Source organism: Stegostoma tigrinum, chromosome 5 (assembly GCF_030684315.1).
Source record: "Stegostoma tigrinum isolate sSteTig4 chromosome 5, sSteTig4.hap1, whole genome shotgun sequence".
Lineage (NCBI taxonomy): Eukaryota > Metazoa > Chordata > Chondrichthyes > Orectolobiformes > Stegostomatidae > Stegostoma > Stegostoma tigrinum.
In genome coordinates this window covers 46,066,273-46,078,774 of record NC_081358.1, presented here as the reverse complement: position 1 = coordinate 46,078,774, position 12,502 = coordinate 46,066,273, and positions in this window count along the sequence as shown.

Sequence of the window (12,502 nt, the reverse complement as noted above, 5' to 3'; positions counted from 1 at the left end):
GCAGGTGATCAGAAGTGTCAAATGGTGCCAGTAAAGTGTCAGTAGCTGAATAGCAAGTGAAGGGATGACCTACAATCCGCTTAATTAACACAGATAGACTATTACAAAAAATGAAAAAAACAAGGTCGTGCTGGAGACAAACCAAATGGCTGGAATAACATGATAGCTGTCAGAGTCACATGACAAGCTTCATACCAAAAGTAATAAGTAATCCAAAACTGTACAAACTAATTAAAGAAGAGAGGCCATAACAATTTATCAGGGCATTTTTGTCAAAACAGAACAGTAAGGAAGATTTTACAAAGACATAACAGTGTGGTGGGATCACAAGTAACATGACATGAACCCAAGATCACGGTTAAAATTGTATCAGAGACAACGGGAACTGCAGATGCTGGAGAATCTGAGATAACAAAGCGTGGAGCGATGAACACAGCAGGCCAAGCAGCATCTTAGGAGCATAGTTGTTCTGCAAATGCACATTTGCCAATCTGAAATACTGCATCCGCAGTACCTGTTGTGGCCTCCTCCACATTGGGGGAAACCAAGTGAAGCCTTGGGGACCACATTGCAGAACATCTACGCTTGATTCGCAATAAACAACTGCACCTCCCAGTCGCGAACCATTTCAACTCCTCCTCCCATTCCTTAGATGACATATCCATCCTGGGCCTCCTACAGTGCCACAATGATGCCACCCGAAGGTTGCAGGAACAGCAACTCATATTCCGCTTGGGAACCCTGCAGCCCAATGGTATCAATGTGGGTTTCACAAGCTTCAAAATCTCCCCTCCCCGTACTCCATCCCAAAACCAGCTCAGCTCCTCCCTGCCTCCCTTACCTGTTCTGCCTCTCACCTTTCCCCTCCTCCCACCTCAAGCCGCACCTCCATTTCCTACCCACTAACCTCATCCCGCCCCCTTGACCTGTCCATCCTCCCCGGACTGACCTATCACCTCCCCACCTATACTCTCCTCTCCACCTATCTTCTCCTCTATCCATCTTCTATCTGCTTGCCCCTCTCTCCCTGTTTATTTCAGAATCCTCTCCCCATCCCCCTCTCTGATGGAGGGTCTAAGCCCGAAACGTCAGCTTTTGTGCTCCTAAGATGCTGCTTGGCCTGCTGTGCTCATCCAGCTCCACACTTTGTTACCCAAGATCATGGTGGAGGCTTCTTCGAGGGTATGCAACTTAGTTGTCAGTTTCTGCTGGGCAGTTATGCATTGTTATGTATCCTGCGGGCTGCCTCGGAGGACGCTTACTTGAAGATTGGAGGCTGAATGTCCTTGACTGCTGAAGTGTTCCCCAGCTGGAAGGGAATATTCTTGTCTAGCAATTGTTGTGTGGTATTCATTCATTACTATAGCATCTGCATGGACTAGCCAATATGCCATGCCTTTGGGCATTCTTTCCTGCAGCATATGTGGTAGACGACATTGGCTGAGTCACATGAGTACCTACCATATATGTGGTGGAAGGTGATCCTGCATATGATAGTAGAATCCATGTCAATGATCTGGCATATCTTGCAGAGGTTGATGTGCCAGTGTTGTATGGTCTTGTGGTCACTGTTCTCTTGAAGGCTGGGTAGTTTGCTGCGAGTGATGGTCTGTTTGAGGTTTGGTGGTTTGAAGGCAAGAACTGGAGGCATAGTGATGGCCCTGGCAAGATGTTCATCGTCATTGATGACATGTTGAAGACTGCAAAGAATGTGGCATAGTTTCTCTGCTCTGGGGAAGTCTTGGATGACAAAAGTTACGCTAACAGTCATGTCTCATGCCTGTCTTCTGAGGAGCTCGTTACGGTTTTTCACTGTGGCACGTCGGAACTTGAAGTGACTATTCTTCTGTCTTTCTTTCAAAGGCACAGGCCCAGTCCGGTAAACCTGTGGATCTGAGTTCGGATCACAGCATGTTTGAGGATTTGAAAGTTAGATATAAACAACTGGAATTAGATAAAGTGCCACAAAGCTGGTCATAATGTCCTTCAAGGAAGGAAATCTGGCATCCTCAACCAGACTGGCCCATGTAACCGGGTTTGTGGCTCAATCATCCTCAGAATTGGCCCAGCGCAACCAACTCAGCCACGGCTGCTCATGTTGAGTAATAAATTCCTGCCTCTCCCCACAACAGCTACGACAATTTATCCTTAGATGTGATCACTGCCCTGATTACAGGCACTGATTGTCTAGGTTTCACCTAAAGTTTGCAGAATTTCACGATTCAATTCCAGGACATGGCTGTCATGTCAAAAACCATGCCTATCAAAATTTTCCTTGAATTCTTCCACTAATTAATTGCAAAAAACCCTGCCTGTGTGGAAATACAGGCGGACAGGGTGAGGGTTAGTAGGAACTGCCGGTGCTGGAGAATCTGAGATAACACAGTGTGAAGCTGGACGAACACAGCAGGCTAAGCAGCATCAGAGGAGCAGGAAAGTTTGACGTTTCGGGCCCAGACCCTTCTTCAGAAAAATGAAGAAGGGTTTCGACCCGAAACATCAAACTTTCCTGCTGATCTGAAGCTGCTTGGCTTGCTGTGTTCATCCAGCAGACAGGGTGAGTTATCATTTAGTGAAATCAACAGGAATGTATGCAATCAGAGGTGGCAATTCAACACTCAGGCACTAACAGTTTAGAACTGGCAGTCAAATGATTTTTTTCTGGCACATGGACATTGAAGTAACTTCACAGAAGCTGGTATTCCATCAACAATTCACCCTTTATTTCCACTTTGGTAAATGCCAGGTTAACAGCCCAAATCAGGGAACTCATATTCTATGAGGTCCATCTGGTTGATTTCATTACAATCACTACACCCCTCCCCATCTAAGACTGGAGACACAGACCAGTTGTTTTTCTTGTAGCCTCCCCTAGAACATTTTCGCACTGGGTCCAGTTCCTCCAACTCACCCTCAGATATGGACAGTATGTATTGGAATGTAGCCTGTCTCTTGTGCCCGGACCATCTTAGAAGAAATGTTTTTCTATTCATTTGTGGGATGCGGGCATTGCTGGCTGGCCAGCATTCCTAGCCCATTCCTAGTTGCCCTGGAGAAGGTGGTGGTGAGCTGCCTTCTTGAATTGCAGCAGTCTACCTACTGTGGGTTGACCCCATAATACCATTAGAGAGGGAGTTCCAGGATTTTGACCCAGCAGCAGTGAAGGAATGGTCATATATTTCCACATCAGGATGGTGAGTGTCTTAACGGGGAACTTGAAGGTGATGGTGTTCTTATATGTCTGCTACTCTTGTCCTTTCAGATGGAAGTGGTCATGTGTTTGGAAGGTGCTGGTTGAGAATCTCTGGTGAATTTCTGCAGTGCACCTTGTAGATAGTACATATAGCTGTTACTGAGTGTCAATGCTGGAGGGAATGGATGCTTCCTCTGCTTCAGGTAGTAGGGTGTTGATGCTGTGACATCTGCTGCATTCATTTCCGACTCCGTTTTCTTTGATGCTAGGCAGAGGGAGAGAAGCGCTGTGCTTTTTCTTTAGCCTTTTTGGCTATTCTGAGGGACCAGACAGGGTTTGCTCCTGCCCTGTTTGCGAGGTTGCAGCTTTCATGTGGTCCATGCGTTTGCTCAGGACTGCCTCGCCTAGCCACATTGTGACAGGACCTGAGCTCGCATTGACCACGCCTCTGAGCCATACAAGGCCATTTCTGTGGTTTCATCACCAAACTTTGTCCCCTGATGTAGTCTGTATCTGTCACTTTGAGTACTCTTGTGTCCAGCACTGGAATTCCTGATACCGTTTCACCACCCTGTACCTGGCTAAGTCTGGGAAGATCAGATTTAATCTGCTGCAGAGTCTTCTTCCCATTAACAACTGCTGGAGCTATCCCTGTAGTTGCAAGAGAGGTGAACTGACAGTCAAATCGAAACTGGGACAGCTTAAAATCGAGTGAAGCTGTAGGCTGTTCCTTTAAGCTTTTCTTCAAAGTTTGGACTGCTCCTCCCACCAGAACACTAGACGACAGGTGGCATGGACCTGTGTTTATATACCAAATGCCAGTCAACTTTAAGAAATACACCTACTCCCTGCTGGTAAATTGGTAGCCCATTATCTGTGACTAGTATTTCCACACATTGCAAAAGATGCAGCTGTTTCTGTTTCGTCCACTTGTTTAACGGATTAACTCTATGCACGTCGAATCACTTTGAGTGAGTGTTCACAATGACTAAGAACCTTGAGCCCATCAAAGGGCCGGCATGATTGACTTGTAACCAAGTCCAGGGTTCACTTGGCCAAACCCATGAATGTGGGGGAGCTGCTAGTGATAATTTTTGTCCTTGTTGGCACTCCGGGCCCTACCATGTGGCTATATCTGCATCCAGCCCTGGCCACCAGATATACATTCTCACCAACATCTTCATTTTGGACACCCCAGATGACTCTGGTGGAGTCCAACCAGTATCCGCCTGTAAACTTTACTTGATACAGTCACTCTTGCTCCCCATAATAATACACTGTCCTGTGTGGTGATCTGCTCTCGCTTGGTCCAGAAAGGTTTCAGTTCTGGTTGTGATGGCTCTTTTGTTTCCCCCATTAATACCAAATGTTTTAGCTTTGCCAGGACCAGATCTTTTTGCATCCACAGTCTGATATTGTCATCAGTGACTGGAAGAGTGACTAGAAAGTTTAAAACCAGAACAGATTCTTCCAGAAGTGGCACCACCGGTGGTATATCTACCAGCAGGAGGTGGCTCAAGGCACCCACGTTTGCTATTTGGCCTCCCAGATGGTGTTCCAACTTGTGATTGTATGTACTTAAAATGAGAGTCCACCATTGAATTCAACCTGCAGCATGGCCATGTCCTCTTTTAGTAGCTCCAGCAGGGGTTTGTGTTTTGTTACTATTACAAATTTATGTCTGTTAAGGTATTGATGGAACTTTCTTATGCCAAATATGACCTCCAAACCTTCCTTCTCTGTCTGGGCGTATTTGCACTCTACATCAGCCAAAGTCCGGGAAGCATATGCTATAGGGTGTTCATCTCCATTGGACCATGTGAGTCAACACTGTCCCAATACCATATGGGGATGTATCACATATAAGCACCAAACCTTGGTTGGATCATCAATTATTTGTATTAAATTCACCAATCCAAGAAAAGACCTAATCTCCGAGGCATAAGTTGGGGCCAGAACATCTTTGATCGCCCTCACTTTATCTTTCAGTAACTCAAGTCGTTTTGACTCTGTGGCCCACTTGGAGTGCCTGGAACATGTTTCCCCTCTAAGGCATAACACCCATCTTTGGGAAATGTCTAAAATCTATGTCCAAGTTCTCCAGGAGCTCTTTATTGGCTTTCCTTGTTATTACCATGTCATCTAGATAAATGGCACCTGGGATAGATTTGTAAAATGTTCTCCATTATCCACTGAAACATGGCACAGGCTGACAATACCTCAAATGGCAGCCTTGTATATTGCTATGAACCTTAATGGGTACTAATTGTAGTGTACTTCTGGGAATCCTCACATCTAACCACAGTTGCGGGTATGCTTGACTCAGGTCCAGTTTTGTGAAGCACAGACCTTGCCTATGGTGTGTATAAGTCCTCCATGCAAGAGATTGGGTGTTATTTATCCAGCTGCGCGAAGCAGTTTACTGTTTGTATATAATCCCCATAAAGGTGAACCCACCCATTGGGCTTCATAAGCAGCACGACTGGTACTGTTCATTCCACAAACTGCACTGGTTTGATGATTCCTGTGCTTTCTAGCCTCCTGATTTCTGCCTCTACTTTTGCATGTAAGGCAAATGGCACTGGGTGGACCTTGCAGAATTGTGGAGTTGCTTCCTAGTCAACATGCAAGGTAGCTTTGGCTTCTTTGATAGTCCCTAGACCTTCCTGAAAAAACATTTGGGTATTTAACTGGAACTTCACTTGCACAGCCATTTTCCAATTGAAAAATGTTGAGCCAATCAAGGTGAATCTTTCTCAACCAACTTCAGCCCAATAAGCTAGGGCTCGAGCCTTTTACTACAGCTAGTGGTAACTGAACCAGCCACTTCTCATACAAAACCGGAACCGAAGTTGTACCTTTAATCTGCAAAGGTTTCTGGTATAGGTTCTCAGTGTGGACAAGCTCTTGCGCAAATTTAAGGGTTGGAGTCCAGAGCAAACTTTCTTAAAGACTGGTTCAGCAATCACTTTGTCCATGCTCTTGTTCCTTGTCTACTGCTGTGTGTTCTTGGTTGGCCTCTCATGTATGACCCCCTTTAAGCTTCAGCCTCTCCAGCACTCCACTGCCCATATCCTGAATCACGCTGCCACACTCTCCCTCAATCTGAGCAATGTTTTAAAAGTGCCATTACAGCTTCAGCTTTTCTTTCTATTTCAGGATCCAAACACAGCCTCACCATCCCCAGAGGTACTCCCCCTCTGATCTCTGCAACGTCCCTTATTTTTAAGTCGCTGCACCTTTGGAATTTCTGCCTTTTCTCTCCTCCAATAAGACAGTCCTAAAAACCCTGCTTATCTCCAAGGAAGAGATACACAGATTTTTAATTAATAGTGGGTTGAACAGTTTTGAAAATGGGCAGGAAAGTGGAGGCTAGGCCAAGATGTGGTCAGCCATGATTGTATCAAACGGCAGAGCAGGCTCGAGGGGCTGAATGACCTATTCCTGCTCCTAGTTCTTATGGTCTTAATGACCAGATCTTTAGTTTCTGCCATGATATCTGCATGGCGCCATGCCTGACCAAACTCTTGTGAAATGTCTCACAGCACTTGAATAAATCAATGGCACTCCAGTTTTGAGTTGTAAAGCATTGGCCGTTAACTAATGGGAATGTAAACATAACTGTTTGCAGAAACCGGTGGGGCTATTTTCAGGAGACATTATAGAGATATATAGATCTACAGCACAGAAATATGGCACTTCAGCCCATCACTTGGCATTACCAAGTTCACATCTAAATACTTCCTAAATGTTATAAGAGTTTCTGCTTGGTGAGTTCCAGATTCTTAACATGCTGTGGGTGAAAATGTTTTTCCTCACATCCCCTCTAAACCTTGTGCAGCCAACCATAAATCTATGCCTCTAGTCATTGTTCCATCCACCAAAGGAAAATGTTTCTTCCTGTCTACCTTATCATGTCCCCCATCATTTTATACATCTCAATAATATCCCATCTCAATCTCCACTGCTCTAAAGGAGACAATCCCCGTCTTTCCAATTTCTCATCATAACTAAAACTGTCCATCCCAGGCGACATCCAGTGTAATCATATTTCTCCCATAATGTGGATTCAAGAACTGCACACAACACTCTACCTGTGGCCTGATAAATATCTACTGTAGTTCAAGCATAACCTCTCTGTTCTTAAACTCAATGCCTCAGCTAATAAAGGCAAGTATACCTGCTTAAAAACTTTACCCACCTGACCCCAAACGTTACGCAACCAGCGTACATGCACACCATATCCCTCTGGTCGTTGGTGTTTCTCAGGGTTGTATCATTCATCAAGCATTCCCTAGCCTTGTGTGTCCTGCCCAAGTGCGTCACATCACATTTATTCAGATTGAATTCCATTTTCCATTGATCAGTCCACCTGCCCAGCCTGTCTATATCTTTCTGTAATCTAAGACTATCCCTCTCACGATTTACCACCCCAACAATTTTTATACCATCTGCAAACTTACTGATCCAACTCTCCTACATTCAATTCTAAATCATTTAAATAAACTACAAACAGCAAGGGCCCCAGTTCTGATCCTTGAGAGATCCCAATGGTCACAGATTTTCAGTCGAAAAAAAATCCTTCAAACACCACTCTCTGCTTCCAGTCATTCAGCCAATGCTGGATCCAATTTGCCAAATTACTTTGGTCCAATGGGATCTTACCTTTGTTAACAGTTTCCCATACTGGACCTTATCAAAAGCCTTGCTGAAATTCAAGTAGAACACATGAAAAGCATTGCCCTCATCTCCCCTGGTCATCTTTTCAAAGAATTCAAATTGATCGGACATGATCTCCCTTAACAAAACTATTATGACTGTTCTTGATTAATCCCTGCCTCTCCAAATTCAGATTAATTCTGTCTTTCAGAATTACTTCCAACTGTTTCCCTACCATCAAGATGAGATGAATTGGCATGTATTTTTCCTGGTTTCCCTTTGCTCCCTTCTTGAATAATGGTACTATAATCAGCAGGCCTCTGGTCATCTGGCACCTGTTCTGTGGTTAGAGAGGATTTGAACATTTTTGTAGGTGCCCCTGCTATTTCATCTTTTGTCTTCTTCAACAACTGGGCAAGGAACTAAAATTACAATTTACTGGCGAGAAATGACAGTAGATTTCCCCAATACTCTAATAAAATGTTTACACAAGCTTGTGGTCCAATTTTAGTGCTGTGGTGACATTATCTGCAGTTGGTACCCTGCATTATCTTCACTGCTGTTTACAGAATAGCAGAGTTATCTTTTGTAAGTGAATGTAAACAGATTGCACGTACACTTCTGATAACACTGGTCTGCATCTTTGCACTTGGTTGCAATAATTATGGGATTTGACTTGCAGGTGATCAATTTTTATGCCAAGAAGGAAAGGATGCTAGTTCCAAATTGAATCACATACTTAATGCTGTAAATCAAATGCTATTGCAATAGTCAAAAGTTAATGAGAAAATAACTGTGTAAATCTTACAGTATTGCAGGTTATTTTCAACAAACCCAATAAAACAAACCAGATAAATTCAAAACAAAATGTTCTTGGAGCCCTACTGGTCAAATGGTATTAAGCAGTCATCCCAGCATAAAGAATTATGGTAATCTCAATTGCTTAGAGCGTGCATATCAGCATATGTGGTCATCATCATTTTTTAAAGAACAAAAGATATCCACAGCAAACTCTGTCACTTTTCTCCTCCTTCCAACATATACCGTCTTGTCCTCCAGAAGCCATGGTGTCATTTAGGATTAGTGTGCAGGACATTTTATTTAGAAATCTCTCTATACTCATTTGCGGAGTCTTGTCATGTTTACCCACAGGCGATGTAATGATGATCATCTGCGGCAGGATTTTGTCATCCAAATGGCTGTGTCCAGGTCAGCTGCTTGCAACAGGCAGGGAAATCCAAACCTGTTGAGGCAGACTTCATCAATGATATACGTAATGCGAATGACAGCTTTAGAACATGGGCATACTTTGCTTGAGCAAAGTAAGTCCATGGGCAGTATTTACCATGGAAAGCCAAGGCCGCAGTCATGACGGTTATGCAATGGTGGGGTCCGATCTTGATTCTGGTAGAAAGACGACCCGAGGCAGCAGCATTTGGAGGCGTGCCGAGTCGAGTTAAGTATGGGGCTCCAACGTTCGATGGCAAACTTGGACAGACAAGGCCTCAGGCAGAAGCTGTTCAAGCAAATGATGTCAGAGAACAGGAATTATCCACTGTGAGATGGTGGAGACAGATGACACCCAGCAGGAGCGGCAAACAGAATGTACAGATTTTGTATTACAGCTGGTTTGCCTTTGGGGCTCCTGCCTGCTACAACTGGACTCAACATTGTCAATTCAATGTCAAATTAACACACCAGACTGGGGAGGCTGAAGTGATTTTCATGCTCAGTAAAGGCAGGGTTTTCAAACAGTTATTGAAGGGAATCTTCCAATAGGAAACATAAAATGAAAGACAGTGGCAATGCCAAGTGAAAATTAAATTCAATTTTATATTTCGCAATTGTTGATGTGGAGCTGAGTACCCCACTCTTAACAGTTACTGATGAGATTACATGTAGATTATACATGACTGCATGTTGGAAATTTACGACAATGAAAAGCTTAAAATATTATTAGCCCTGCTAATTTTACATGTGACAGATTATTGAACTTTTTATAAAGTAGGTCTGATTCATAGAATATGCTGAACATAATGAATGCTATGATGGCTGGTTCAACTGCTGATTTAAAGGTACATTGAAAAAGCAAGATTGGATCTAACAAAATAGCCTGTTCTGCTTACCCCAACAGTGAGATAGCATTTGTCTTTCAAATAGATTATATTGTCTTTCCTTGTCAATATTCTCTTCTCCCTTAGCACAGTAGGCATGCAGTGAAAGATGCTCTGCGTGGCCCAGTTGGCCAAACACACTGGTAACCAGAATGTGCAGCGGGTTTGTGGGAATTGAATGTTGCCACACCCAAGCTGAGATATCAATTTGAACGATGTCAGATGCATTTGATGATAGGTACACTTAATCTAAATTGGCCTGGGAATCAGTAACATTAGGAACAGAAAGAAAAGAAAAAGAAGTTCTGGAGAGCCAGGGCAGGCTAAAAAGATTGAAGACTGTCATTATTCTCATGTAAAGCTGACAATTCCTGTACGTTCAATTTGCTCCCAAATAATTTCTAGGTGAGCTAATTTATATTTAATTAATTTAATATTGCAAAGCTGTGCTGCTGTCTATAACATACTGTGTGATATAGTCATTCACTCAATTCATATTAGTTCCTGTATGTTCAAAGTGAAGCTTGCTAACAAAGTTAAAAAAAATTGTATTGATATTGCAATCATCTCTGTTCTCCCAAAGCACTTAGAGCCAATAAAGTAGTTTAGAAGCACAGGCACTGTACTAACTTAGGAAATGCAGAGTCAATATGTGCGCAGCAAGCTCCCGAAAGCAACAAAGTGATGAAGCATTGTTGATGTATTGAATGAGTCAAGACGCTCATTAGAATGCCTCCAATGCTGTCCAATATGAAATCTGTGCCTCAGTCAGTTGGAAAAAAAAACTAACACTGGGTCATGTACTGAATGATGCCATTTCACAAAAGAATTTTAACTGTGTAAAATTTGCTTGTGATAGCTGTAACTGTGTCAGAACCGCACATTCCATCGCAAAACAAAAATCTATATTTTTCTTGATTTAGTATCTATACCTAGTATTCTAGTCACTAAATGTTGATCTTTACATTTCTGTAAAAGGTACTTGTGTACTTATGTGACGTTCCACCTTTATTGAATGCTGATAGAATGATAATCTAATTATTTTACTCGACCTGTTCAGATATGTGAGGAAACACAGATAGGAGTTGAATCTGGACCTTCTGGCTCAGAGACAGGAGTACCACCTTTGTGCTGCTGTACACCTACCGCAGCCTGTTACAACCTGGTCCTTGACCTACCATGGATCATTTTGTTCAGATCTGCCACAGGAACTCTGGTCAGCCTTTTGCCCTCTTCACACGTGCTAGTCACAAGCAGTGCATGAAAAAAAAGGATCACAACTCTTACTTATCATGTCTGGCACACTGGGGATATTCCTAATATGATTAAGTTAACCCTATTTATTGAGGGTGCGTTTGCTCATGTGCACTTTACAGAATATGATTCAATTTTCATTGTTCATTAAATGGCCTTATCGTCCCAGATATCCACATTAAAAAAGGTCAAAATTTTGTGCTTTGGAAATGCTGATTTGTCAATGATCACCAATTTTTGTGGAACACAGGAATGAAGGGCAGTTGAAAATAAGTTGACATAGCTTTAGCATACAGAGGAAATGCATCTGGTAATGTATTACACCGTTAAAAAAAGTTATTGTCTCCTTGCATTCATATCACATACCAACATAGCAAGTTTTGAGAAGATTTGTAGCTCAGGTTGAGGTTCTGAACGTGAGTTTGCTCACTGAGCTGGAAGGTTAGTTTTCAGACGTTTCGTCACCATTCTAGGTAACATCAGTGAGCCTCCGACGAAGCGCTGGTGTTATGTCCCACTTTCTATTTATATGTTTAGGTTTCCTTGGGTTGGTGATGTCATTTCCTGTTCTTTTTCTCAGAGGATGGTAGATTGATTTGGAGCCAATGTGTTTGTTGATGGAGTTCCGGTTGGAATGCCATGCCTCTAGGAAATCTCATGCATGTCTCTGTTTGGCTTGTCCTAGGATGGATGTGTTGTCCTTCCTCATCTGTATGTAAGGATACTAGTGATAGTGGGTCATGTCTTTTTGTGGCTAGTTGATGTTCATGTATCCTGGTGGCTAGCTTTCTGCCTGTTTGTCCAACGTGGTGTTTGTCACAGTTCTTGCAAGGTATTTTGTAGATGACGTTCGTTTTGCTTGTTGTCTGTATTGGGTCTTTTAAGTTCATTAGCTGCTATTTTCGTGTGTTGGTGGGTTTGTGGGCTACCCTGATGCCAAGAGGTCCGAGTAGTCTGGCAGTCATTTCTGAAATGTCTTTGATGTAGGGGAGAGTGGTTATGGTTTCTGGGCCCGTTTTGTCTGTTTGTTTGGGTTTGTTGCTGAGAAATCAGCAGACTGTGTTCATTAGTTTTCAGACATTTCGTCACCATTCTAGGTAACATCATCAGTGAGCCTCTGATGAAGTGCTGGTGTTACGTCCTGCTTTCTATTTATTATAATGAGCACAGTCTGCTGATTTCTCAGCAACAAACCCAAACAAACAGACAAAACGGGCCCAGAAACCATAACCACTCTCCCCTACATCAAAGACATTTCAGAAATGACTGCCAGACTACTCGG